The 25132-nt window shown below is 43.7% G+C and overlaps 1 long non-coding RNA gene across 1 annotated transcript; it reads right to left on the reverse strand.

The window, feature by feature from the left end:
* Positions 1-22531: 22531 nt before the first annotated feature.
* Positions 22532-24921, reverse strand: LOC128772800 (uncharacterized). The gene is made up of 3 exons (XR_008416950.1): positions 24791-24921; positions 23694-23924; positions 22532-23504 (listed from the first exon to the last, which is right to left on the reverse strand). It is a non-coding gene; the product is annotated as an uncharacterized LOC128772800 (long non-coding RNA).
* Positions 24922-25132: the final 211 nt, after the last annotated feature.

The raw sequence follows: 25132 nt of genomic DNA on the forward strand, positions 1-25132 counted from the left end.
TAGAGGGGGGGAGAGAGGGGGGGAGAGAGGGAGAGAGAGAGGGAGAGAGAGAGGGAGAGGGAGAGAGAGAGGGAGAGAGAGAGAGAAACCACAAGGGTGTACTGGGGGAACAGAGAGAACTTTATTAAATATTGTGATAGATTCTGATGGAGCTTTGATGTTCTCTAAGAAATGCACATGTAGGATTTTAGTTACATTCTTGTTTGTTGGATTATGAATGTAACACTGTTCTTAGCCTGGGCCACATGGATCTCCAAACATATAGGGAAAATGAACATAATAGCCAAGAGTGGTTAGTAAATTCTGTCTCCCAGCTCAGGATGTTCAAGGCCAAATCTATAACAAAATGAGATGAATTACCCAGAACCAAGTGACAGGCACTGAGAGTTTTGCAGAGTGGGATGGTGGAACCAATGACTATGCATGGCTGAGGAGAAATCTCCAATCTCTACCTCCATCCAAGACCTTCCATCCATGAGAACTCTCAAGGTCACATTTAAACAAAATCAGTTTGCACTTTTTGCATAATCAATTTTGTGGCAATGATGGAAAATTCTGAAGGGGAAAAGAAAATCACAATCCTCCTGACCAGTTTTCATTCTTGATCTGTGATTCAGCTCAAGAGGATATTTTTAACCTCTTCTTGTCACTATGAGCAAAAATTGGAAAGATTTTCTCACAGCTGGACTGAGGACTAAGGTCTGGATGTTTTCAGACCAAAGGAGTATGTTTGGGGAAAAGAAAGAAATGGCCAAATGTTTCCGCAGCCAATGATGACAGGCACTCTTCACCCTGCAGGGCTTCTGTCACTGCCCTTCATGTGTCAAGTAAGGACACAGCCCAGCCTCACTTGGGCATAAAGAGTGAGTTACAAAAGCCTGGGCTCCAGAAGGGGAAAGAAGTTATTCCCCAAGACTGAATTTTAATTGTGCTGTCTGAGCTGTTAGACATTAGATCATACTCCAAGAGGCAACAGTATTTTGATTAAGCATCTTTATCATTTTGGTAAATTCTTTAGTTCTGTGTCTTCAATGTTATATGCAGACCTCAGATTTATATCTGAATTTATATTCCTCCTCTAGAATTTGCCCTTCCTTCTGGGGTCTCCCTCCTGGTCAGTGGTACCTGGTAAAGTCCAGTGCTCCTACCTGTAAAATAGCCCCCACATCCAGCTCTACCTTTCCACCCTCACATCCCTGGCTCAGGTCCCTGCCCATCTCACTAGGGCTCTCATGAGTCTCCTAAACGACTTCCATTTCAATTCCCAAGCCCATCTTCCTCCAGACACAGGAGCCACTGTGGAGAAGATCATGTCCTACCCACCCCCACCTCAAGTCCCACAGCTCCTGCTCCTGGTATGAGGGCTCTGCCTGCTCTGGTCCAACTTCTTCCTCTTGCCCCTGTCCTCCCTCTAACTGTACCCCATGTATTGTCTCAAACATGGATTTAAATTCCCACCTTATTACCTTTGATCTTAGTTTTCCCATCATTCAGGGGGTTTTCCATGCCCTCCACCCCATGCTATGGCCTTTATTTCCCTCCTTAGCAAATGCCAATCAAAATTCCAATGCCCAGCTCCAAAACTACCTGCTCCATAAACTCCTCTCATTTCAGCTAGAAAGAATCTCCTCTTGTTGTAGGATTCAAAAAGCCCTCTATTAGTAGTTTTCATTAATTTACAATTGGTAATTTAAGTATGGAGAGAACTCTGGAGCTTATAGGGTCCTTCCAGATAACTCATCTTATTTGATTATAACACAGTGAGACGTGTTTTACAAATAGGAAACTGGACAGGGCTGAGGGCTAGGAGCAGGTTGGTGGTAAAAATGTGCCAGAGACTGCTACTGATGCATTTTCCCCTCCTGTGATGATAGAATGCCTTAGGTGGGAACAGGACCACTAAGCTAAAAATAAATTTCTCACACTTCTTGGCAGTCAAGTGTGCCCATATGTCTACATTTTACCCAATGGGATATAAACAGGAGTGACGAGCGTAACTTCTGAGTCCTTGAAGCAAGGACTTCCCTTCCCTCATTCCTCCCCTTTGCAGGCTGGAATGTAGACATAAGAAGAGCCAGAGCACTGTTCTGGGCAAGTTGGAAGCCACATTTAAGGATGGCAGAGCAACAAGACAGAAGGAGCCTGGGCCCCTGATGATTGCAGGGCCACCGTACCAGCCCCAGACTACTGCTTAGGACTTTAAGTGAGAGAAATAAATTATCGTGTTGTTTAATCCGTGACTAATGTAGCCCATTGTTATAGCAGCTAAAGTGAGTTTAGCCAATATAAATAATTTGTCCAAACTTTTTGGGTAATTGATGGTAGAGTAAGATTCTAGAACCTGTGCTCTTTCTGTTAGAGGACACTGCATACATTTATCACAGGTCATTTTTGTCCTGGATGCACACTTTTTCTTTCTCTTCACCCCCTCCATCTTTGCCTCATTGTAAGCACCTTGCTCACTTGTTACAAGAATATTTACTGAGCATCTACAATGTACTAGGCACTGTTTTAGGAGTTGAGGGTACTGTAGTGAATAAGACAGATTATATCCCATTCTTGGGGAGCTTACATTTTAGTGGAAGAAGACTACAAACAAACGAATAATATACAACATGGCCGGTGGTGGTAAGTGCTATAAAGACAAACTGGGATGGTGTGCTAATGAGTAAGCCAGGGCAAGCAGTGGCTGCCTTATCCAGAATGATCACAGAAACCTCTCTAAGAAGGTCATATTCCAGCTGAAACCTGAATGATAAGGCAACCATGTGAGGATCTCAGCAAAGACCATTCCAGGCAGAGAGAGGGAACAGTAAGAGCAAAGTTCCTGAGGCAGGAATATAAGTGGTTTTCTGGGAGAGCTGTGAAAAGACAGGAACTTTTAGATACCCTCCCAGTGTTCTGCATGTATCAGATGTTCAATAAGTGTTACTGATGATGAAGTGAACACGTTGGACAGGACTCATCTCTCATGCTTGGCATCTAGACCTCTTTCCAGCTGTGCAGCACTCTAGAGCACAGTGAGGTCTGGACTTGCCCAGAATTTTCAGGGGCGTGCCCACTGGGTGACCCTGTTTTTCTTACAATAGCTCAATGGTGCGAGATAAAAGTTCCTTCTTTCATTTGGAAAATTTCCAACACATATCAACTCATATGGATCTGCTCTATCCTGTTCAGAGGGCTTTGAATTTTGCTTCAGCCTAAGTATCCTAATTTCTACAAATATGCTCTGTAACAAGCCATCCCAAAACTCAGTGGCTTTGTTTTCTTGCTTTACTGTATTTGTTTCCTTGCTTTACTGCTCTGCAGGTCAGCCGTGGCTCTGCTGGGCTTACCTAGGACAGTTGAGGCTTTGACTCGGGCTCATTTCAAATCTGCTACTCTACAGTCAAATCCACACAGACCCAGAGAGATGTGCTGCTGGTGAGATCATGTAATTGGTTGGTGTGAGAACCTATGAAAGAACCAGTTCTCCTTACTTCCAAATGAGCCTTCTGACTAAGAACACACTGATAAAACAAACACTGAGAAAAGGTGTTTCGTTAATTCCCACTGTCTTAGGCTGAGTGGCTAACCAGGACATGCTTCCTTACAGCAGGTAGCAGAGATACAACAACACAAGCACATTGAAGGACTCTGCTCACATCAGGTCTATGTTAGTAGACATGATCAACATTCCATCAAACGAGTCACATGGCCAAGTCCAATGTCATTGGGGCAGTGGTGACACATCCCTCCTCCACAGTAGGAGGGGGAGGAGCATGATGTTTGCTCCCCAGGAGTCCAGTCTGTGACAGCATGTATACAATTTGGTTTTGCTCAGATTTGGAAGTTTAATCTTTAGCCAGAGATTTCAATCACATGCTTCTCCATGGAGACTTCCTCTCTACTCTCTGAAAGTAAAAAGAAGAAGAAGAAGAAGAAGAAGAAGAAGAAGAAGAAGAAGAAGAAGAAGCAGCCGTTACTTGAGGGGCTGGTGGTTGTAAGAGGCAGATGGGGAGCAACCCTTTTCATTAGCTGCTGAGAGGACCTCAGAGCCACACCAAAAAAAGAACTTTCCAAACTGAACAATATAGACCATGCCACATTATGATAAATGAAATAAGTCAGAGAAAGACAAATACTGTACGATCTCATTTACACATAGAATCTAAAAAACCTGACCCAAAAACAGAGGGTCTGGTAGTGGTTGCCAAGGGGTGGGAGGTAGGAGAAATGGGGAAATCGGGCCAAAGTTCCAGTTGTAAGATTAGTAAGTTCTGGAGATTATAGCTGATAATTCTGTATTATATACTTAAAAGCTGCTAAGAGAATAGATCTTCAATGTTCTCACCACAAGATAAAATGGTAATTATGTGATGGGATGGGGATGCTGGCTAAGGTTATGGTGGTAATCATTCTACAATATAGAAGTGTACTAACTCAACACATAGCACACCTTAAACTGACACAATATTATATCTCAATGGCTGGGGAAAAAAAGGCCATCCCTAAATGGGGCAATTTACAAATTGTGGTAATCAACACTGCCTGTTAGTGGCAGGGACTTGAGACTGTCTTAGTTAATATTTGCCATAGTATCTGCTCTGCATCTCTAAGAATCTGGAGATAAATGTGTTGTTACAGCAAAGTAAGTGAGTTAACTGTAGTAAGGGCAAATCACAAGCTCTACAAGGCAGCTTCACTTTTTAATAGGGATGGGGAAGAATTCTCAGTAAATATCAGAAGGGGAATTGATGTGCTCCTGTCTCTTGGTATTTATTTTCTCAGTTTGTTCTTAATTTGAAAGCTCATTTGGGGGTGAGGACACTTAGACTTTTCCAGGATTTCACACTAACTAGCTCTGTGATCTCACTGAATTCACGTCTCCTTTCTGGACCTTAGTAGGCTTCCATGGCAGCTGTTCCCAGTCTGGGGTGCCCAAGTCCCAGGTAGGTCCCAGCAACAAAGGAATCTCTGCAAATGCCACTAGAGGGGCTCTCACTCGGGTGATTGATCTGGAAGGATTTGCCAAAGGAGAAATTATTGGGGCTGGTTCAGGGGGAAAAAAAAGGAGACGTTCTCATTTACAGGGAAAGACAAGGAAAAACAAAGGTCATGGTCTGAGCAACTATCATATGTTAGGCAATTCTAGAGGTATGATATATGTGACCAGATGTTAGAACAATACTATTCCAGCATGAGTTGCAAGTGATGAGCCCATATGATGGATGTCAAGAGCCCAAAGGGATGGGAGAATGATACCTTCCATGTGCCAACTCGCTAACCTATCATGCTACTCTGTTTTCAGACCCCTCAACAGAATAGGGATTTAAATTAAAGTAAGGAAAAGGGTACCAGGGTGGCTTAGTTGGTTAAATGTCTGACTCTTGGTTTCAGCTCAGGTCATGATCTCACAGTTCATGAGTTCCAAACCCCCTGTTTGGGATTCTCAGTCTCCCTCTCTCTCTACGCACCCCCCCCTTCTCTCCCTACGCCCCCCCCCCTCTCTCTCAAAAATAAACAAACATTGGGGCACCTGGGTGGCTCAGTCGGTTGAGCATCTGACTTCAGCTCAGGTCATGATCTCACAGCTCGTGAGTTCGAGCCCCGCGTCAGGCTCTGTGCTGACAGCTTGGAGCCTGGAGCCTGCTTCAGATTCTGCGTCTCCCTCTCTCTGTGCCCCTAGCCCACTCACATTCCGTCTCTGTCTCTCTCAAAAACAAATAAACATTAAAAAATAATAAACAAACATTAAAAAAAGGTAAGGAAAAAGGTGAGAGGATTTTTTAGCTGCCTCACCAAGTCTCCAGGGGGAGGGATACAGGTATCACCTTCTGATTCCAAGACAAGGGCTTTGAAATGTTGGAGCCCCAGAGGACTGGGGCCTGGCTTATGTCCAAGAAATCTTATGTGGCCCTGGGTGGAGGATGGTGTTCTTCCCTTTGAAGATGAATGCTGATGGAATGCCCTGGTGGGGGTGCAGGACATGGTTGCCATGTTGGATTGGTCATCTCCCGAGGAATGGTCAGAGCAGGGGAGAGAGAGTGCTTCCCCACAGAAGTAGCCATACTAGAGTTACCATGACAGCAGAGCACAAAAATCAAGGCCATCAGTAGATAACTTTGTCTCTAAAACTGCACTGTCTTCTAAAGACAGAGCTGCCGGTGCACAGCTATGGGCTAGGAGGGATCCCCCAGAACATAGATGTATCAGCCTGAGCCAAGGGGGCTGCAGGAGATGGGGCTCAGCAGGACCTCTCAGAAAAGACCAGAAAGGTACTGCCAATAAGAGCCAGCCTTGACCATCATCAAGCCCAGAGAGAATTGAGTCACCCAGAAGAGTGCATGCTGTCCTCTCCCATAGCTCTCCTCCCTCCCCCAGGAAAAGCCCAAACTGCGGTAAAGAGTGGATGAGGAGGTGAGCAGGGAGCCAGAGGGAGGAGGGGTCAGCAGTGTCCCCCTTCCCCCACTGCAGGGGGCAGCTTAAAGTACATCTGAGCTAAGGTGAACAGCTTAGAGCATTCTAATTCCTGAACTTGGATTCTGTTTGAGACTTAACATCATTATAGTACTCTATTATTCAAAGGTGAGCACAAAAGTCAAGTGATTTGCTACAATAGGTAGGGGAGGTTACTCCTATTGAATAAAGTATAAGGGGTGTGGGAGACAAAAAAACAAAGGGGTTTTGTTAGATCAGTAATAATGCTTATTCCACATTCCAGGTGCATATGCCTTAGCTCACTCAGGGCTCACTTTTCTTTAAGACTGAGCTTCCCAGGGGTGTTTAGGAAAAACCTTCCTGGGCATGTTAATGGTATGCTGGGGAATAGATGTCTTCCCCTGAGGAAACAAGTTTGTTCACTAAACAAAATTAAACTGGCTTGTTTATCACAGGACTTCTCAGAAACTTTAATATGCATTTTGGACCTACAAGAGGTAGGCTTCATAGCATTTCCCACATTCATTTCATCACATGTTGTTTTTACTGCATGTATGGCGATGGTTCAATGAAAGGACTGAAAAATGCTGCCCTATGACACAGAATACGATGTCTATTTGGTTTATGAAAGATGTTTTGGTTGCATCTTATTTTCAAAGAGTAGAGATGCATATCCAGGTCACCTTGGGAGATGATGATTTATTAACAGGATAAACATGGAAATAAAGAAGTCAAAAAACTGGGACAAAATTTGGAAATTGGAAGGTCATTCAATAGACAATACAACTCTTTGCCAATAATTTCTTACATATGACACCAAGAGGAGAGGCAAAAAGAAATGGACAAACTAGACTACATCAAAATTTCAAAGTTCTATGCATCAAAAGACAATCAGCAGAATGAAAAGGCAACCCATGGGAGAAAATATTTGCCAATCATATCTGATGAGGGGATAATATCCAAAATATATAAAGAACTCCTATAACTCAACAGTAACAAAAACCAAACAATGCAGTTTTTAAAATGGACAAAGGACTTGAAAAGACATTTTTTTCCAAGGAAGATACGCAAATGTCCAATAAGTACACAAATCAGCATCCTGTCATAATCCAATCAGCCAAGGCCAGCATGGTGGTATTATATGGTATAGAAAATAGCTAGAATGTACTATGGCAGAAATGGCTAGTTGCTTGATAAGGGTGCCAAGATAAGATTTTTCTTTTCCCAGTGAATTTTCCAAAAACAATGCTGGAACTACTGGATATCCACATGCAAAAGAATTAAGTTGGACCCATACCTGACACCTTATACAAAAATTAACTCAAAATAAATATAGACTTCAATGTAAGGACAGAAACGAAAAATCTCTTAAATGAAAACAAAGGCATAAATATTTGTGACCTTGGATTAGACCATGGTTTCTTCTCTATAATGTCAAAAGCACAAGAAACAAAAGGAAAAATACATCACTTGGACTCAAAATTAAAAACTTTTAGGTTTCAAAGGACAACCACCAAGAAAATATCCACAAAAATGGGAGCAAATATTTGCCAAATCATATATCTGATAATAGACTTGTATCTAGAATAAAGAACGCTTTCAATTCAACAAGAAAAGACAAATAACCCAATTAAAAAATGGGCGAAGGATCCAAACAGATACTTCTCCAACAAAGAAAAATTATTAATATGTAAAGATGTTCAACATCATTAATCATCAAGGGAATGCAAGTCAAACCCACAATACTACCTCACATACACTAGCATGGCCAGAATTAAAAGGACAGATGAAATCATTGGCAAGGACATGGAGGAAATCAGACCCCCCATATGCTGCTGGTAGAAATGTAAAATGACCAGTTCCTTTAGAAAATAGTCTGACAATTTCCCAAAAGATTAAGCATAGAGTTACCACATGACCCAGCAATTCTGCTCCTAGGTATACACCCAAGAGAAATGAGAACACATCCACACAAAAACTTGTTCGCAAATTTTCATAGCATTATTCATAATACTCCAAAAGTGGAAACAGCCCAAATATCCATAAATGAATAAACAATTGTGACATACCCATGCAGTGGAATATTATTGGACAATAAAATGGAACAAAGTACTGATACATGATATGACATGGATGAGCTTTGAAAAGATCATACTAAGTTGAAGAAGTAAGCACAAAGGACCTCATATTGTGGAATTCAGAATAGGCCAATCTACAGAGGAGGGAAACAGATTAGTGGTTGCCTGGGGCTGGAGGGGCTAGAAGGGAGGGAGTGAGGAATGGGTAAGGGTCATTGGGGTTTCTTTTTTGTGAGTAATGGAAATATTCTAAACCTGTGAAGATTGATGCACAACTATGTGAATAGTTTTGAAGGCAAGACTGCCTGAAATAAAAGCTTCTACAGGAATGAAGGGGGAGAGGATATGGGAGGGGTGATCCAGGAACAGACTATGGACAGTTGAGGAAGTTATACTTTATTCTGCAGGTAAAAAGCCAGGAGATACGAGGATGAAAGGAATACTAGGGAAAGATTGATCAGTACATACACTACGCTAAGTGGTTAAGGCAAGCTAAATTTGCCCAGTGGGAGAAGAGAGAACAAATATAATAATGAGCTCAGATATCAACTGTTCTAGCCACATGGCTTAAGTCACAAACTGTCCTCAAATGGACTCGAAGAATCCTCAAAGAGGCCAATAAGATCAAGACACATTTATTTACACAAATGTGTAGAGAAGGGGGTGTTTTCATTAGACAAAATGATCCATCCTCTCAGCCCATCCCCATCACGGCCTCATGGGAGACGAATGGCTTACAGCCTATCCTAGAACGTACCCATCACACAATAGGTTTCTGGCTGACTCTTTGCTGGTCTTAGAAGGAATCTAAGTTTTAGCCACACTGACTGGAGTGAGGTGATAGCTCAGTGTGGTTTTTATTTGTATTTCCCTGATGAGGAGTGACGTGGAGCATCTTTTCAGGTGTCTGTTGACTAGGAATTTACCCAAGGGATACAGGAGTGCTGATGCATAGGGGCACTTGTACCCCAATGTTTATAGCAACACTTTCAACAATAGCCAAATTATGGAGAGAGCCCAAATGTCCATCAACTGATGAATGGATAAAGAAGTTGTGGTTTATATATACAATGGAATACTACTTGGCAATGAGAAAGAATGAAATATGGCCTTTTGTGGCAATGTGGATGGAACTGGAGAGTGTTATGCTAAGTGAAATAAGTCATACAGAGAAAGACAGATACCATATGTTTTCACTCTTATGTGGATCCTGAGAAACTTAACAGAAGACCATGGGGGAGGGGAAGGGGAAAAAAAAAAGTTACAGAGAGGGAAGAAGGCAAACTGTAAGAGACTCTTAAAAACTGAGAATAAACTGAGGATTGATGGGGGGGTGGGAGGGAGGGGAAAGTGGGTGACGGGCGTTGAGGAGGGCACCTGTTGGGATGAGCACTGGGTATTGTATGGAAACCAATTTGACAAATTTCATATTAAAAAAAAAAAAGAAGGCATCTATGTTGCAGTCAGAAACCGGCCCATGTGGGTTGACTATCTAAAAGTAAAGCTGGATTTTTCTATTACCACTCTTTTTTTCCCCAAGAGCTCCAAAACTCATCTTTTATTTGGGCATTCATTTCTTATAACTTTTTTGGAAAGTGGATGGATCTAACGGGTATCCCCATATCTCGGTTGGTGAAACTGAAGTGCGGTGCTTAACATGGTTCTTTGGCATGGCCTAGAATAAATTCCAGGTCTCCTGAAGCTTTGACTAGGACAGTTGCACTATAGTGTCTTCTTAGCCAGTAACAATTCAGCTTGGCCCTTGGTGGTGGATACTCAGGTGCTGGGGGGTTCCAATATGGCTTCTGCCTCCTTATCCTCTCTCGGTTCAGTCTCCATACTTCCTCTCCACTGTTTATAAATAAAGTTTGTCCTCTTCCTTGAGCCCTTCAGGAGATTTAAAAGGCCATAATGAAGGTTATTAGATTACTCGGTACATTGGATTTATATGGTTTACTTTGTTTAAAAGAATTGGGAAGCTCCTGTGGTTAGAAGTGGGAGCTCTGGCATCAGACCAATCTGACAAGTCAGCTTGGCGACTCCTTGTGCCCCAGTTTCCTTACTTACAAAATGGGCATTAAAATGCCACCTATGTTACAGGTTGTTGGGATGCTTAAGTGAGCATGCACGTCAAACGGCACAGCCCTAGGCAGAGTACATATGCAATAAACATTAGCTAAGAGAACATAAAAGCAGTCCTCCAATATTTAAATGGCTACAGAAGGTGAGAAATTTTATATGCCAGAACTAAGACAAACAAGCAGATTATCCTCCAAGTACAGAACTTTACAACTACCAGAGACGTCTAGCAATGGAATGAACCAGCTGGAGAGTGAGCTTCTGATCCCTTGAAGTATTTATGCTGAGATCATGAGGACCTCGTGATTCTGTAGCATAGGCTTCAGTCTCAAATGAGCCAATGGACGAGGTAAATTCCAAGGATCTTTTTGCCAGAAAACTTCCAAAGGCTTTTCCTCTCTCCTCCCAGTTTAGGCAGTCTATGAATTATTCAGGCAGGAAAAGGGGAAAAAATCCAGAAAGGTTCTCTTCAAAGCTTCAAAAGGCCAGAAAGGAGAAAACAGGCAAGTTTTCACAACCTCTGATTAGACCTTCTAACAGAGGCTGGGCTTATGCCCAGCAAGGAAGTCCAGGAATAGGGAAAGCAGGTCTGCCAGAGGTCGCAGGTGGACAAGGCAGAGGCCAGTGGGGCTGTCCCTTCTTTCCTGTGCTTATCAATGTCCACCCAAGGAGCCCCCAGCCATTGCCATCCTCTGGAAAGGCAAGAATCGCTTCTGACCAGTGAGGTTTCAAGGACCAGAGGCAGAGCCATCTAGTCCCCTTTACCAGCACCATGCCCTGCGAATGGGGAAATCAACCAGCTTCCCACACGTTCAGCCACCTCTGGAAGGCTGGTTGTCACAACGGGCAATACAGTAAGACTAACAGAGGCTATTCAGAAGAAAAAGTGGAGACACAGGACCTACCCAGGTGACTACATTTGAAATTGTTTCAACTCTAATGTCTGTAGGAGGATATAGGTTGTCTTTCTCTGGCTGGTCCCCTCTGGCAACAGGAAAGGATGCTTCAACTATTTCACATGGTCCTGGTGAGACTTGCCAACCACAGTGCCTTCTGATCTTTCTGGTCACATGACAGAGTGGGGGAGGGGCTGGCTAATCACACAACTCCATTCTCCTGCCTCCAGTGCTGGATTCAGGAGGAAGGCACGTGGCCCAGGCTGGACCAGTTAGAGCCTTCCACAAATGCTGTGGTAATAGGATTCCCAAGAGAGGGGTATGCTCCTTCTCTGGGAGAGTGGACCACTAAGGAAAGGTTGGCCTTGCTAGGGGGCCATCTCTCCTACCCTATGAAGAGAAAAACTTCCCAGAAGGAAGGCAGTATGGAGAGCCGGAAAAAGGGTGACAGAGCTGTGTCCATACTGTTTAAACACTGAAATCCAGCTATGACTCCAAGCAGTCTAAGCTCGGGCTTCTAAGTTATATGCACAAGAAAAAATTAAGTACATTCCTGTCACCTGCAACCAAAACATGAATTTTGAGGGGGCCATTCAGATCATAGTAGTCTTTTTCATAATGGTGTTGAAAGAGAATAGGTTAACCTAGGGCTGAGGAGACTTTTGGTGAAGGTAAATAATAAACACAGAAAGCTGTTGTTTTTCTTTCATCATTCCCACTAGTTACCTAGGATCAGAGTGACTAGAAAAAAAAATCAGATTCTAGCCCATGTTGGGTGCAAACTAGGTCTCTGGCATCATATAACTGAGCTAATTTTGAAGGCATAGGTTCTCCTCAATCCTTAAAATAAAAAGCCCCCACACGCCTTGTCAATCATGCAGCCAATTAAGAGGCCTCGAAGTGACAAGCCACCGGATTGTCAAGGTAGATTAAAGACACAGAAGAAGTTTCTGATGGTTGGGATAATTAGACTGTCATCCTGTTGCATGGTCTGATCTATTTGCCTGGGAGGGGGATGTGGAGGAACCCAGGATTATTCTAACAGGTGGTTTAGTGAACAAACTCCCCTATAACTCTCACCTGCTTGGCCCAGAGCAGGAATTGGTAAGCCAGAGCCAGGGAAGGAGTAGAGGGAGGAAGGAGAGGGACATTCCTGACAACTAAAAATAGACAAGGTGGACTTTAATCAAGCATCTATTTGCAAACCACAGGTACCTTCTGTAACTCATTTGCCCCGGAAGGATTTCTGTGAGACAAGGTTTATTTGGTCAACGATTTAGTTCCTTCTCTTTCTTCGGGGAGCTCTCACAGCCAGATCTGAGCTTTTGAATGTATCAAACTTCAGATCTGATTCCTCCCAGCCAGATCACAGAAATCCCCACAAACATTGATTTCTTACCTTACCCCAAGGGCCAAGAGAGCCCCAATTCAAAGAGACCTGGCAGCTTCCAGAGACCAAATAAGCATGCTGTCCTGAAATTATATCCAATTAGGTCCCTCCCCACCTATTGCTTTGTGGCAGGGAGTCGCAAAGTTAATGCTGTAAAAATCCCAAATTTATGTGCACGAGGTCCCCACGGGCAAATCTACAGGGGCTACTGGAAACAAAGGAACATGAAGAAAATGGCATTTGTCCATATCTTCTCAGTGAGATCTGTGGGTGGTTGGAGGAAATATTTTAATGTGCTGTTTGCAACAGACATCAGCCTAAGTTGCCTTCCTTAGAGTGGGGCTAATAAGCAGCAAGGCTTTGAGCATGCTCTGCTCAGGGAAGGGTTACAGGCATGGGGCCCGAGGGGACTTGCTTTGGTCGACCGACCAGGGAGCAAAGGAATGTGTGCGTGTTGGGGGACAGAGAACAGCGGCTTTTCTTTTGCCCCTCCTCCCATAGCAGTGAGCCTTCCCTCCCGTATTAGCTACCTATTGCTGCTGTAACAAATAAAACTGCAGAATTTTTTCTCTTACAGTTTTAGAGGCCAGAAGTCTAAAATGGCTTTACCGGGCTAAAATCAAAGTGATGACAGAGCAGTGCTATCTCCGGAGGTTCTAGGGGAGACTCTTTCTATACCTTCACCAAATGGCATCTTTTTCAGTCTCCAAAGCCAGTACTGTGGCATCTTCTCTCGCTGCTGCCTTCTGCTTCCATCACATAATCTTCTCTTTTGCCTGTAATCTGATCCCCAGCTTCCTCTTACAAGGCCACCAGTGATTACATTGGGTCCACCTGGCTAATTTCCCCCTCTCACAGTTCCTAATCCAATCACACCTGCAAAGACCCTTATTCCATACTGTGAAACTTTTCACAGGACCCAGGAATCAGGACCTGATGTATTTAGGGGTATTCAACCCACAACTTTTTCTAACACAGAGAGAAAAATTATGTCACACTGAGGGGAAGCAGGCATTTCTCAGAGCCTGGTGGTAGGAGTTCAGATTGATGCACGACGGACAATCTGGCGATCTCTATCAAGAGTAAAAGATCCTTTCTCTTGCATTTAGCAGTTTCTTCATCAATTCAGCTTCTAGGAATTTATCACAGAGACAAGCTTGAAAATGAAGATACAAGGATTTGTTTTTTCCAGCATTGTTTATAACAGCCCAAATTTATAAATCATCCAAATGACCCCAGCAATGGGCTGGTTGGATAAACTAAGGAACATCCGTAGAATGAAATACTTGGAGTTGTAACAGAATGAAGAAAAAGGGATGGATCTGTGTGAGCTCGTATAGAAGAGTCTTCAATTAAGGGAATAAAATGAGGTAGAAGACAGGGCACAGAGTATTGTAAAAATACAAGGGAAGGGGTGTGTCTGTGTGTACGTGTATCTAGAATGTTCCTGAGGGAGACACAGGACAGGTTGTCCTCTCTTGAAGGTATCTGGGAGGGTGTAGGTATAGGGAGAAGTAGTTTAAACCTTTTTACCATAGACATTTATTACTTTTTCAATTAACAATAATTAGTGAAAAAAGAGACAGGACACATTGTTAGCCTGTTCAAGGCACCTACACTTTTTGGTCTTGTCCCCCCAACTCCCCCACCCCCATCACCAAGAACAAGTCACTGCCTCTCTCTTTCTCACACACCCCACAGTCTTATATTGGCCACTCATGTCTCCTTTCTCCCTCAAGGCCCTCATGGGTGTCCTTTAAAGCCAAATTAATTTCACTGGGTTTCAAATGGGGATGTGGGGGGCAGGTGAAGACTGACGGGGGGGACATACATGATTTTCTCTGGCCAAGGGGAGGTGGGGATGGGCAGGAAAAGAATCTCAGCCTAGAGTCTAACACTCTAAAGTTCAAATCCCAATTATGTATGTGATCTTGAGCAAGTCACTGAGCTACTCTGAGCCTCAGTTTCCTCATCTGAAAGATAGGAATAACACTATAACCTCAGGATTATAATGAGAATCAAGATGGAAAGTGAGAATATAGGAGACGATGCTTTGGAAGCTTTGCAGCACTGCCCAAGTTAATGCCCTCCTCGAGGATGGTCCTGACCCCACACTCAGACCTCACTGGTGGGCGAATGACATGGATGTGAGGAGTGTAGCCCCCACAGGATTTGAGAGCTGTGCCTTCTGTGTTGCCCAGAATGAGACGCATGGCCTCTGCACTTGGGTTTCTAGTCCAAAAAATACAGAATTCATAAAACATAAAGTTAATAGACAAGGAAGTACATGGTTTGATTAACTTTGCAGTACATCAGGAACCTTTGAATTAAAAAAAAAAAAAAAGTCTATTTGGAACCCATGGCCTCTTGACTACTGACACGGAATGAGCAATACTGCCCCAACTCAAACATGACCAGTCCTTTTCGGCTCATACACCGAAACCATTGTAAAATCAGAATCAGAGGGAAAATAAATACAAAAGACAGTCATGAAGTGTATAAATCAGTCTAGCTAATGGTCCAAGGGGCTGGGTAAGGGAATTGGAGAAAAAGCCAGAGCCACGTGGGGAAAACAATCTCTGCCCCAGGCCCATGGATAGTTTCGGAGCTTCCCATGCCTGCTGCTGCTGGGCTGGAGTCCTCTGATCCCAGGCCTGGGATGCGCGGCTCCCCACCTTACATCCTGGACACGATGCCAGAGCAGGCAGAGATGTCTAGCTGGGCTCCAAAGGACGGAATCTCTTGGAAGCTCCCTGAGCCCATTGTCTATATTCAAAACAACCCACCAAACTTTTAATAGGATCAACACTGTTTACTTTCCTTAGACTAAATTTAAGGTGAAGAATTCACTACTCCTGGAGTCAACACTACAGTGGTTGTCCTGCACCCAAGTCCTGGCTTTGACATTTACTAACAAGATAACCTTGAGCAAATTTTTAAACTCTCTAGGACTTGATTTCTTCATCTACGAAATGGGTGTCATATCAAGTTTTCTCAATTCCAAGATGGCACTTCGGAACGTTTCTGAAATCATGACACATCTTCTGATTAAAGTGTATATTTTATTCACTACTGCTTCTTTTATTCCCAAAGATTCTTGTAATATCACTGATACTTTTTTCCAACAGCTTCATTAACATTAGCAATTTTATTCACATACCATATAATTCACCGATTTAAACTGAACAGTTCAGTGGTTTTTAGTATATTCACAGAGTTATGCAACCATCAGCAAAATCAATGATATTACTCCAAAATGAAGACCAGTACTCCTTAGCTATCATTTCCCACTCTTTTTGTCTCTACAGATTTACTTATTCTGGACATTTCATATAAATGGAGTCATACGATTGGTCTTTTATAACTTTTTATCCTTAGCATGTTTTCAAGGTTCATCCATGTACCAGTACTTGACTTCTTTTTTATTGTCCAATAGCATTCCATTATATGAATATGCTACATTTTTTTTATACACTCATCAGTTGGTTATTTCTACTTTTTGGTTTTTATATGAGTAATGTTTCTGTGAACTTTCATATACAACTTTTTGTGGGCACATGTTTTCATTTCTTTTGGGTATACAGGTAGAAGTGTCATTGTTGGGCCATACAGTAACTCTATGTTTAGCTTTTTGAGACAATGCCAGACTATTCTCCAAAAAGGCTGCACCGTTTTATATTTCCACCAGCCATGTATGAAGGTTCCAATTTCTCCATATTGTTGCCAACGTTTTTTATTTTCTGGTTGTTTTTTTTTTTTTTTTTTTTTAATTATAGCAATCCAGTGTGTGGGAAGTGGTATCTCACTGTGGTTTTGATTTGAATTTTCTTGATGACTAATAGCAGTAAGCATTTTTGCTTATTGGTCATTTGTATAACTTCCTTGGAGAAATATCTATGCATATCCTTTGCCCATTTTTAAATTGGATTGTCTTTTTATTATTGAGTTGTTGGAGTTATTCATATATTCAAGATACCTGTCCCTTGCCAGATATACAATTGTAAAATTTTTCTCACATTTTTTCACTTTATTGATGGTGTCCTTTGGTGCAAAAAAAAATGTTTTTAATTTTTATGGAAACTGATTTACTTCTTTTTCTGATTGTCACTTGTGTTTTTGGTGTTATGCCTAAGAAACCATTCCCTCATCCAAGATCACAACAATTCACCTCTATGTTCTTCCTAAGAGTTTTATAGTTTTGGTTCTTACATTTAGGTCTCTGATTCATTTTGGTTTAGTTTTTGTATATGGTGTGAGGTAGAGGTTCAAATCCATTATTTTGTATTTGGATATCTGGTTGTTCCAACACCATTTGTTGAAAAGACTACTCTTTTCCCATTGAATTGTCTTGGAACTCTGTTTGAAAATCAACTGACCATACATATGAGAGTTTTTTTTAGATCCTCAATTCTATTTCATTGATTTATATGTCTATCCTCATGCCAGTACCATACTGTCTTGATTATCATAGCTTTATAGTTAAGTTTTAAAATCAGGAAATGTGAGTCCTTCTTTTTCAAGATTGTTTTGGCTATTCTAGATTCCTTATTTTTCCGTATGAATTTCAGGGTCAGGCTGTTGAAATCTGCAAAAAATGCATCTGAGATTGTGATAGCAATTGTGTTGAATCTGTGGATCAATACAAGGACTAGTACTGCCTTAACAATATTAAGTCTTCCCATCCATGAACATGGGATGTCTTTCCATTTATTTAGGTCTTCTTTAATTTCTGTCAACAATTGTTTTTTGTTTTATTTTAAGAGTATGAATTTTGTGCTTCTCTTTGTGAAATTTATTCCTAAGTATTTATTTTTTTGATGCTATTGTAAATGTAGTTTCTTAATTTCATTTTCAGATTGTTCATTGCTAGTGTATAGAAATGCAATTGATTTTTGTATATTGATCTTGTACTCTACAACTTTGCTGAACTTATTTATTCGTTCTAATAGTTTTTAATGGAGTCCTTAAGATTTCCTGTATACAAGATTATGTCATATGTATCTTCTTCCTTTGCTATCTGGATGCTTTTATTTCTTTTCTTGTTTAATTGTCCTCACTAGAATCTCCAGCACGATATTGAATAGAAGTGGCAGGAGTAGACGTCTTCCCTTGTTTTTGATCTTAAGGGGAAAGCAATCAGTTTTTCACCATTAGGTATGATGTTAGGGGTGGGTCTTTTATGGATATCCTTTATTGGGTTGAAGAAATTCCCTCCTATACCTAGTAGTTTGTGGGTCATTTTTGTTTTTGTTTTTAGCACTTTTTTCATGAAAGGTGTTGGATTTTATCAAATGCTTTTTTATGTAGACATAATGACGTAGTTTCCTAGAGTTCTCTCCAGTGTTTTGCTTGAGAATAGGTATTTGGGACATTTCAATAACTTTAGCACAAGGCCCAAGCAAGGAACACCTAAGTTCTACCTAGTTGCTGACCATCTGAGAGGAGATGAGAAACCTTTTCTCATTACACCTTTAACTCTGGCTGGTCCTCCACCTGGACTCCACTTAAACTGTCTTCTAGCGGCTTAAATGAAGTATAAGGACTGATTTCTGTCACCCTGGATGATCAGAGCTTGGCAGATCAAGACTGAGTTTCATGAAATCAGGTCAGATTCTTCCTTTCCCTTTGGAGGAGGAGGCAGGGTAAGGAATGAGAAGTTGCTTTTTTTTCCATCTTGACCAATCTCTAATTCTACTCATGGGCATTTGAATCTGGGTAGAAGACATATTCTCAACTGTTTTGTAAGTTTTTCATAGGTCTTCCTTTGTCCATGCAGTCAGGCACTAAACTCTTTAAGGGCAGATACCAAAACCTTAAACTTCCCTTGAACCTTTCACAGAACCAGGTAAACTGTTACATAGCACAGACTTGATGCACACTAGTAACTTCTGCATTTTAGCAAAATTTTCGGATGTGAGACTTGACCTTTCCACCACCTAGTGTATGGAGACACCAAGGAGACAGATCCTCAGACAAGAAACTGAGACACAGACCCATGGGATCACCTGAGTCACTGGTTTCAGCTGTCCTCGTGTGGCTTTATAGCTTCCTATGCACAACATCACAGGAGGGTTTAAGTGAGTGAGTTGAATGTGCTGTTGAAAGAGGAGAAACAGTGTCATGCCAACATCCTTTCAAAACTTCATGAGAAAAGCAAGACTGATAAAAGAGACTTTGTCAGTATCCAATGTCACAATACAGATCAGTCCACACAGTATTGCCTGTCACTCCTGAGGCAGTTTGAAAAGAGATATTGACAAAGCACGGCATGATGGCATCATTAAATGGCACTGCCACACCTGCCCCACAGGATATGACAAACGCCACCCTGGGCTCAGGGAAGCTGCGCTTCCAGGAGTCTCCTCACCAAGTGATGATAATATGACAAAGCTTTTGAGTTAAGACATCCTATCCTAGCCTCCAAACCTTCCCGACAAATTCTGATTGGGGCCATCACTAACACAGAAACCCGAACACATTGCTCACTGAAAAAAAAAAAAAGCAATGGTTCATTTTATTTTGCAAAAATTAAATCCATGTATATCACTTGGCCCCGTTCCTGGTAGGTGTTAAATGCCCAATCCACAGTCATTCTGGTTCTATTAGTATGACCGTTACGGAGCTTTCAGGGTATCCATCTGTGAATCCCAGTTCTCAAGTTGGGCAGTCCTTCAAGTTTCTTTGATCAAGATGAGAAAGAATTTCTTGTTTGTGTTTTAGAGGATGGCTGTGAGCCATTTTGCACAAGCTGTGCCCTGTGCATACAGGTGAAATGAATTACTCACCTGAGTTAACGGCAAGGATGTAGCTCAGGGACTGAGCAAGGCAGGTGCTAATCAATATTCATTTCTGAAAAGCCACATCAGGTGCTGTTCTGGGTGCTGAGAATACAAATGTGCATTGGCCAGTCTCTACCTTAAAGGAGCTCACAGACGAAGTGGAGAAGGCAGGATACAAACGCACTTCTATGACGGACTGGCATGAACTGCTCTCACAGAGGGCCTGGCCAAACGAGGTGACATTGCACTGCGCCTGGAGGGATGCATAGTTCGTCAGGTAGACAAGGAGAGAAACTCTGAGAATCTGGTTCTTTATCTGTAATTTGAAAATAAAAAGAACAGCTTCTTCACAGGAAACAGGACAGTCTAATGGCCGAGGGTGTGGAGTCTGAACAGGCCTGGGGTCGACTCTTGCTCTGCCCCCAAGGTTTTGGGAGAATGACAACCACAACCGTGACAATAACAAGAGCAACTAACATTTAAGCCAAAGTCTTAAACATCATAACATCAATACATTGTCTACACAATAGGGAAGACAATAATTATTAAGTCAGTTTACTTAAGAAAGAAAACACACATAAGGCATTTGACATGATGCTTGGCTGGTATAAGCACCCAGTAAATGGCAGACAGTCACAGGGGGCTGGGGAGGATTGAATGAAACATAAGGAGAATGATTATTGAAACCAAATCTCTGGGGATTATTCCAGTCAGAGGGACTATCCCATGTAAAGGCAGGGAAACTAAAGACTCTGATTGTTTCTTTCTTTTTATTTATTTATTTTTTTAACGTTTATTTATTTTTGAGACAGAGAGAGACAGAGCATGAATGGGGGAGGGGCAGAGAGAGAGGGAGACACAGAATCCGAAGCAGGCTCCAGGCTCTGAGCTGTCAGCACAGAGCCTGACGCGGGACTCGAACTCACAGACCGTGAGATCATGACCTGAGCCGAAGTCGGATGCTTAACCGACTGAGCCACCCAGGCGCCCTGTTTCTTTTTTTATTGTTATTATTTTTAACATTTATTTATTTTTGAGAGACAGAGCACAAGCAGGGGAGGGGCAGAGAGAGAGGAAGACACAGAATCCGAAGCAGGCTCCAGGCTCTGAGAGGTCAGCACAGAGCCCAACGCCGGGCTTGGGCCCACAAGCCGTGAGATCATGACCCCAGCCGAAGTCTGATGCTTAACAGACTGAGCCACCCAGGCGTCCCAAGCTCTGATTGCTTCTTAAAGGAAGAGTCCTTGAGTGTGGTCAGGATGAAGAATGCGTGGTGGTGGTGGTGGGGGGGGGGGGGGGAGGGGGGTGTATTTGAATTGAATGATCAGTCTATCAAAATCCAAAGGTCTTGCTTTAATTAATCAGTTATGTGATCAAACATAAAAACCCAGAAAATCACAAGGGACAAAATTACTGTGACCACAATTCTATTTGAGTGGAGACTTTTAAACATTTTTGAATAATGAAATATTCACATAACTATTAATAACATAACATCAATACATAACATATATAAGAAGTATAAAGGAAAATTTTCAATAACAATACCCATGTATCCCCCACACCCAGATTTAGCAAATGTCAATATTGTAATATTTGCTTTAGATCTTCATTTTTTTTTAAGAAATAAAATGTGTGTGGGGGGTGTGGGGGTGGGTGGGTGTGTGTTTGAGGAGGGGAGGGGCAAAGGGAGAGGGAGGGAGGCAATCTTAAGCAGGCTCCATGACCAGCTCAGGGCTCAACTTGGGGCTTGGCATGGGGCTCGATCTCAGGATAGACCTTGAGATCACGACCTGAGCTGAAACGAAGAATCAGTCACTTAACCAACTGAGCCACCCGGGTGCCCCCAAGAAATGAAATCCTATGGGTACTACTAAACTTCACACTCACTCTTGTATGTGTATTGCCCCCCTGTATGTTTTCACACCTTTACTACATGTATGTAACATAAACAACATGTAACATTGTTCTCAGTGTTCTTAGAATTCTACATATGTCATTCCATACTGTATCATTTTACAACTTGCATGTTTCACTGACATTGTTTTCAAGATGGCCCCATGTTGTTAGATGTAGATATGGTTAATTCATTTTAACTGTGCTATAGGATTCCCTTTGAGGTTTATACTTGAACCCAGGAATGCTGCTTCTAGACGTCTCTCTAGGGAAATCTTCAGGTATGTGCAGAAGACAAGAGTCCTAAAGAAGGTCACTGCAGAACAGTTCATAACAGCAGAAAAAGTGTAGAGAAACAGTTCCAGTCATCCATTGCTGTGTAACTTAGTGGCTTAAAACAACAGCGATCACCTATTCTGTTCATGAATCTTCCATTTGGGCGGAGCTTGGCAGGAAAAGCTCCTCTTTGCTCCATGTGGCATCAGCTGGGGTGGCTGGAAGGTGAGGGGCTGGAACCATCTGAAGATTCAGTCATTGGCTCACATATCTGGGGACTGATGCTGGCTGTGTGTTGCCTGGGACCTCAGCTGGAACTGTAGGCCTGAGTTCCTGCATGTGGTCTCTCCAAGTGGCTGATTGGCTTCCCCACAGCATGGCAGGTGAGTTCCAGGAACAAGTGTCTCAACAGAGCAAGGTGCACATGCATGGCATTTTTATGATCCAGCCTCAGAAGCTATATACCATCACTTATACCACAACTGGTTGAGGCAGTCACAAAGGTCCACAAAGTTTCAAGAGGAATGTCACAGCTACAATTTAAGAGCATATAGGATGGGAAGTATTGCGGGGACCACTTTTGGAAAATACAATCTACTAGCAAACCTAAATGCCCACGGTACGGGACACATGAATACACACAAAAACCTGGTTTCTTTGCTGTTGTTTAAAAATTTTTTAAGTTTATTTTTGAGATACACACACACACACACACACACACACACACACACAGACCATGAGTAGGGGAGGAGCAGAGAGAGAGGGAGATGCAGAATCTGAGGCAGGTTTCAGGCTCTGAGCTGTCAGCACAGAGCCTGACACGGGGCTTGAGCCCACAAACCATGAGATCATGACCTGAACTGAAGTCAGACGCTCAACTGACTGAGCCACCCAGGTGCCCCTATTTGCTGTTGTTTTAAAAGCTGTAAAAGGGTGGATATCTTTTTGCAAGACATCAACATAACTCCACGTAGAATAAAAATAATAAAGTGTTTGGGAGGGTGCATATAATAGAGACTTTGCATTTATCTCTATGTAGGATAAAAAGATATTACTGCCAGACACAGAAAACATCTTCCTTCCATAGAGAACTCTTAGGAACGGGTACAAGGAGAATTCATTTTTAAGGTGGTTTGCTTTTTTCCCCTCATGAATGGTGTGAACAAAATCTCCTGGTTCTAAAAACTGACTTCCACAGAACGGTTGCAAAAACTGTATTTCCCTGAAGGCACAACTTTGTTCTCTCTGGCTCTGGAAAACCCCTAACAGGGACTCTGAATGTCCTACACAGCAACACAGTGGAGGAAGTGACACCTGGAGTTATGTAGCCTGATGTGAATCCTGACTCTGCTAGTTGCTCTGGGTGGCCCTGGGCAAGATACTTAACTTCTCTGGGCCTCAGCTTCCTTCTATGGACAGTGAGATGAATGATACCACTTATAACGTTTTTGTAAACACTCACTGTGTTAACTCAGTGATTCTGCTTAGGATTTGACAGTTGCTTTCAAAGTATTACCTGTTACCGGCCCCTTGGAGGTTCCATCAGTTGAGCCTCTGACTCTTGATTTGGGCCCTGGTGGCGATCCCAGGGTCGTGCGATGGAGCCCTACATGGAGTTCCATGCTCATGGAGCCTGCTTGGGATTCTCTCTCTTTCCCTTTGCCCCTCTCCCTGCTTACGTGCTCTCTCTCTCTCTCTGTCTCTAAGGAAAAAAAAAAGTATTAGCTGTTAGTAGTAGTCACAAGGGAGAGCAGTTCAGAAAGTTGGAAGTAACTTGCACCAAATCCAGATTTAATCATGGTCACCATCCCCAACCCCAAGAGTACCCCCCCACCCCCCAGAACCATCCCAGGCCAGATCCTTAACCTTGGGCTCTCACCGCAAAGTTCTTCTTTGTCTCCATTCCTTCGCGTGTGAGCCCTGAAATAGTCCAGACAGGTGGCAGGAATGTTCCTGTGTTCCCATTGCACAGAAGAGGAAGCTGCGCGCGAGCTCCTGCAGGGGGCGTGGTGGCTAAGGGAGCCGCTAAGGGATGAGGTAGGCGTTTTCTTCCCAAATCCCCCAGGTTTCCCCGATCTCGCTCAGTAACGAGCGCCTGGTCGCCCGAAGGCTGGGGGTGGGGAAGCAAAAGAGCAAATTACTTAATGTCTTTTGGCGTCATATTCCTTAGCTATATACACTGTCGAACTCCCACAGGGTTCCTTTAGGAGGGGAATTTGGCCCAAAGGTTGACCCAGGGTGAGCCTCTGTGACTGCGAGCTCAGAGTGGGCCTGGGGGCGAGGGGCGTATCCTCCTTTTCCAAGGCCGCTGAGCTCCCAGGCAGAGCGCGGGAAAACTGCCACGTCTGGAGCGCGGGCGCTGGGGCGGAGCCGTTCCCGGACTCGCGGACCCTGGGCCCAGGCGCCCCGGAAGCCGCCTGGCGGTTGTTGTCCAGGGCGAGGCCCGGTTCCCGCAGCTCAGGATGCTCCTGGCTGCCCTTCACCTGAACTGTGTCCATGGTATTCCTCCTTCCCCTGCGGGATCCGAGAGTAAACATAGGACCTGACCCGCGATGGGCGATCCGCTCGCCAGGGAGCGCGACTGGAAAACTTGCGGCTGGACCCAGCGAGACTCGAACCCGTGGCCCCGTTTACAAGACCAGTGCGCTCTAACCATGAGCTCTGGAGCTGGCAAGGAGACTCTGGCCGCATCCTCCTGCAGATGTGTCCCGTTGGGAGAGGGACTGTGCCTGGCCGAGCTGCCATGAGAGCGCAGGGAGGGGGCACCGCCCCTGCCCCGTCCACTCTGTACCCGGTGGCGCGAACAGCTCCGCAACGGGAGGGCGTGCATGAAAACGGGGACCCGGGTGGTGCCGGAGGAGATGCCCCCGCCCGCTGCCCTCCCTCCCGGCAGGTCTCAGGCAGGGCTCGGCCTATCCCCAAGAGTAACCCCCCGAGTCCTCCCAGCTGGCCACATAATTAACCTTGCGCCCTCACCGCAAAGTTCTTCTGTCTCCATTCTTTCACGCGTGAATGTTGCAGGGGTCAAGACAGGTGGCCGAGCGGCGGCGCTTTGATGTTGTGCGGCCACACGGTGGCGCTGCCGCACCGCCCGCTCTCAGAGGCGAGGGGCGCCCTGCGCCGCGGAGGTTCTTTCTTGCTGCTGGGGGGGGGGGGGGGGGGGGGGGGGGTTGCTGGAGGCGGGGGGCTAGGGCGGGAACCAGGGCGTCTGCGAGGTGCAGAGGCACAGTGAGGGTCATTCCACCAGTGAGGGTCATTCCACCACCGCCCCTCCCACGCCCTAAACACGTGCCTTCTGGACACATTCTCTTGCACTGA

This window comes from Panthera pardus, unplaced genomic scaffold (assembly GCF_024362965.1).
Source record: "Panthera pardus isolate Hobbes unplaced genomic scaffold, ASM2436296v1 HiC_scaffold_24, whole genome shotgun sequence".
Lineage (NCBI taxonomy): Eukaryota > Metazoa > Chordata > Mammalia > Carnivora > Felidae > Panthera > Panthera pardus.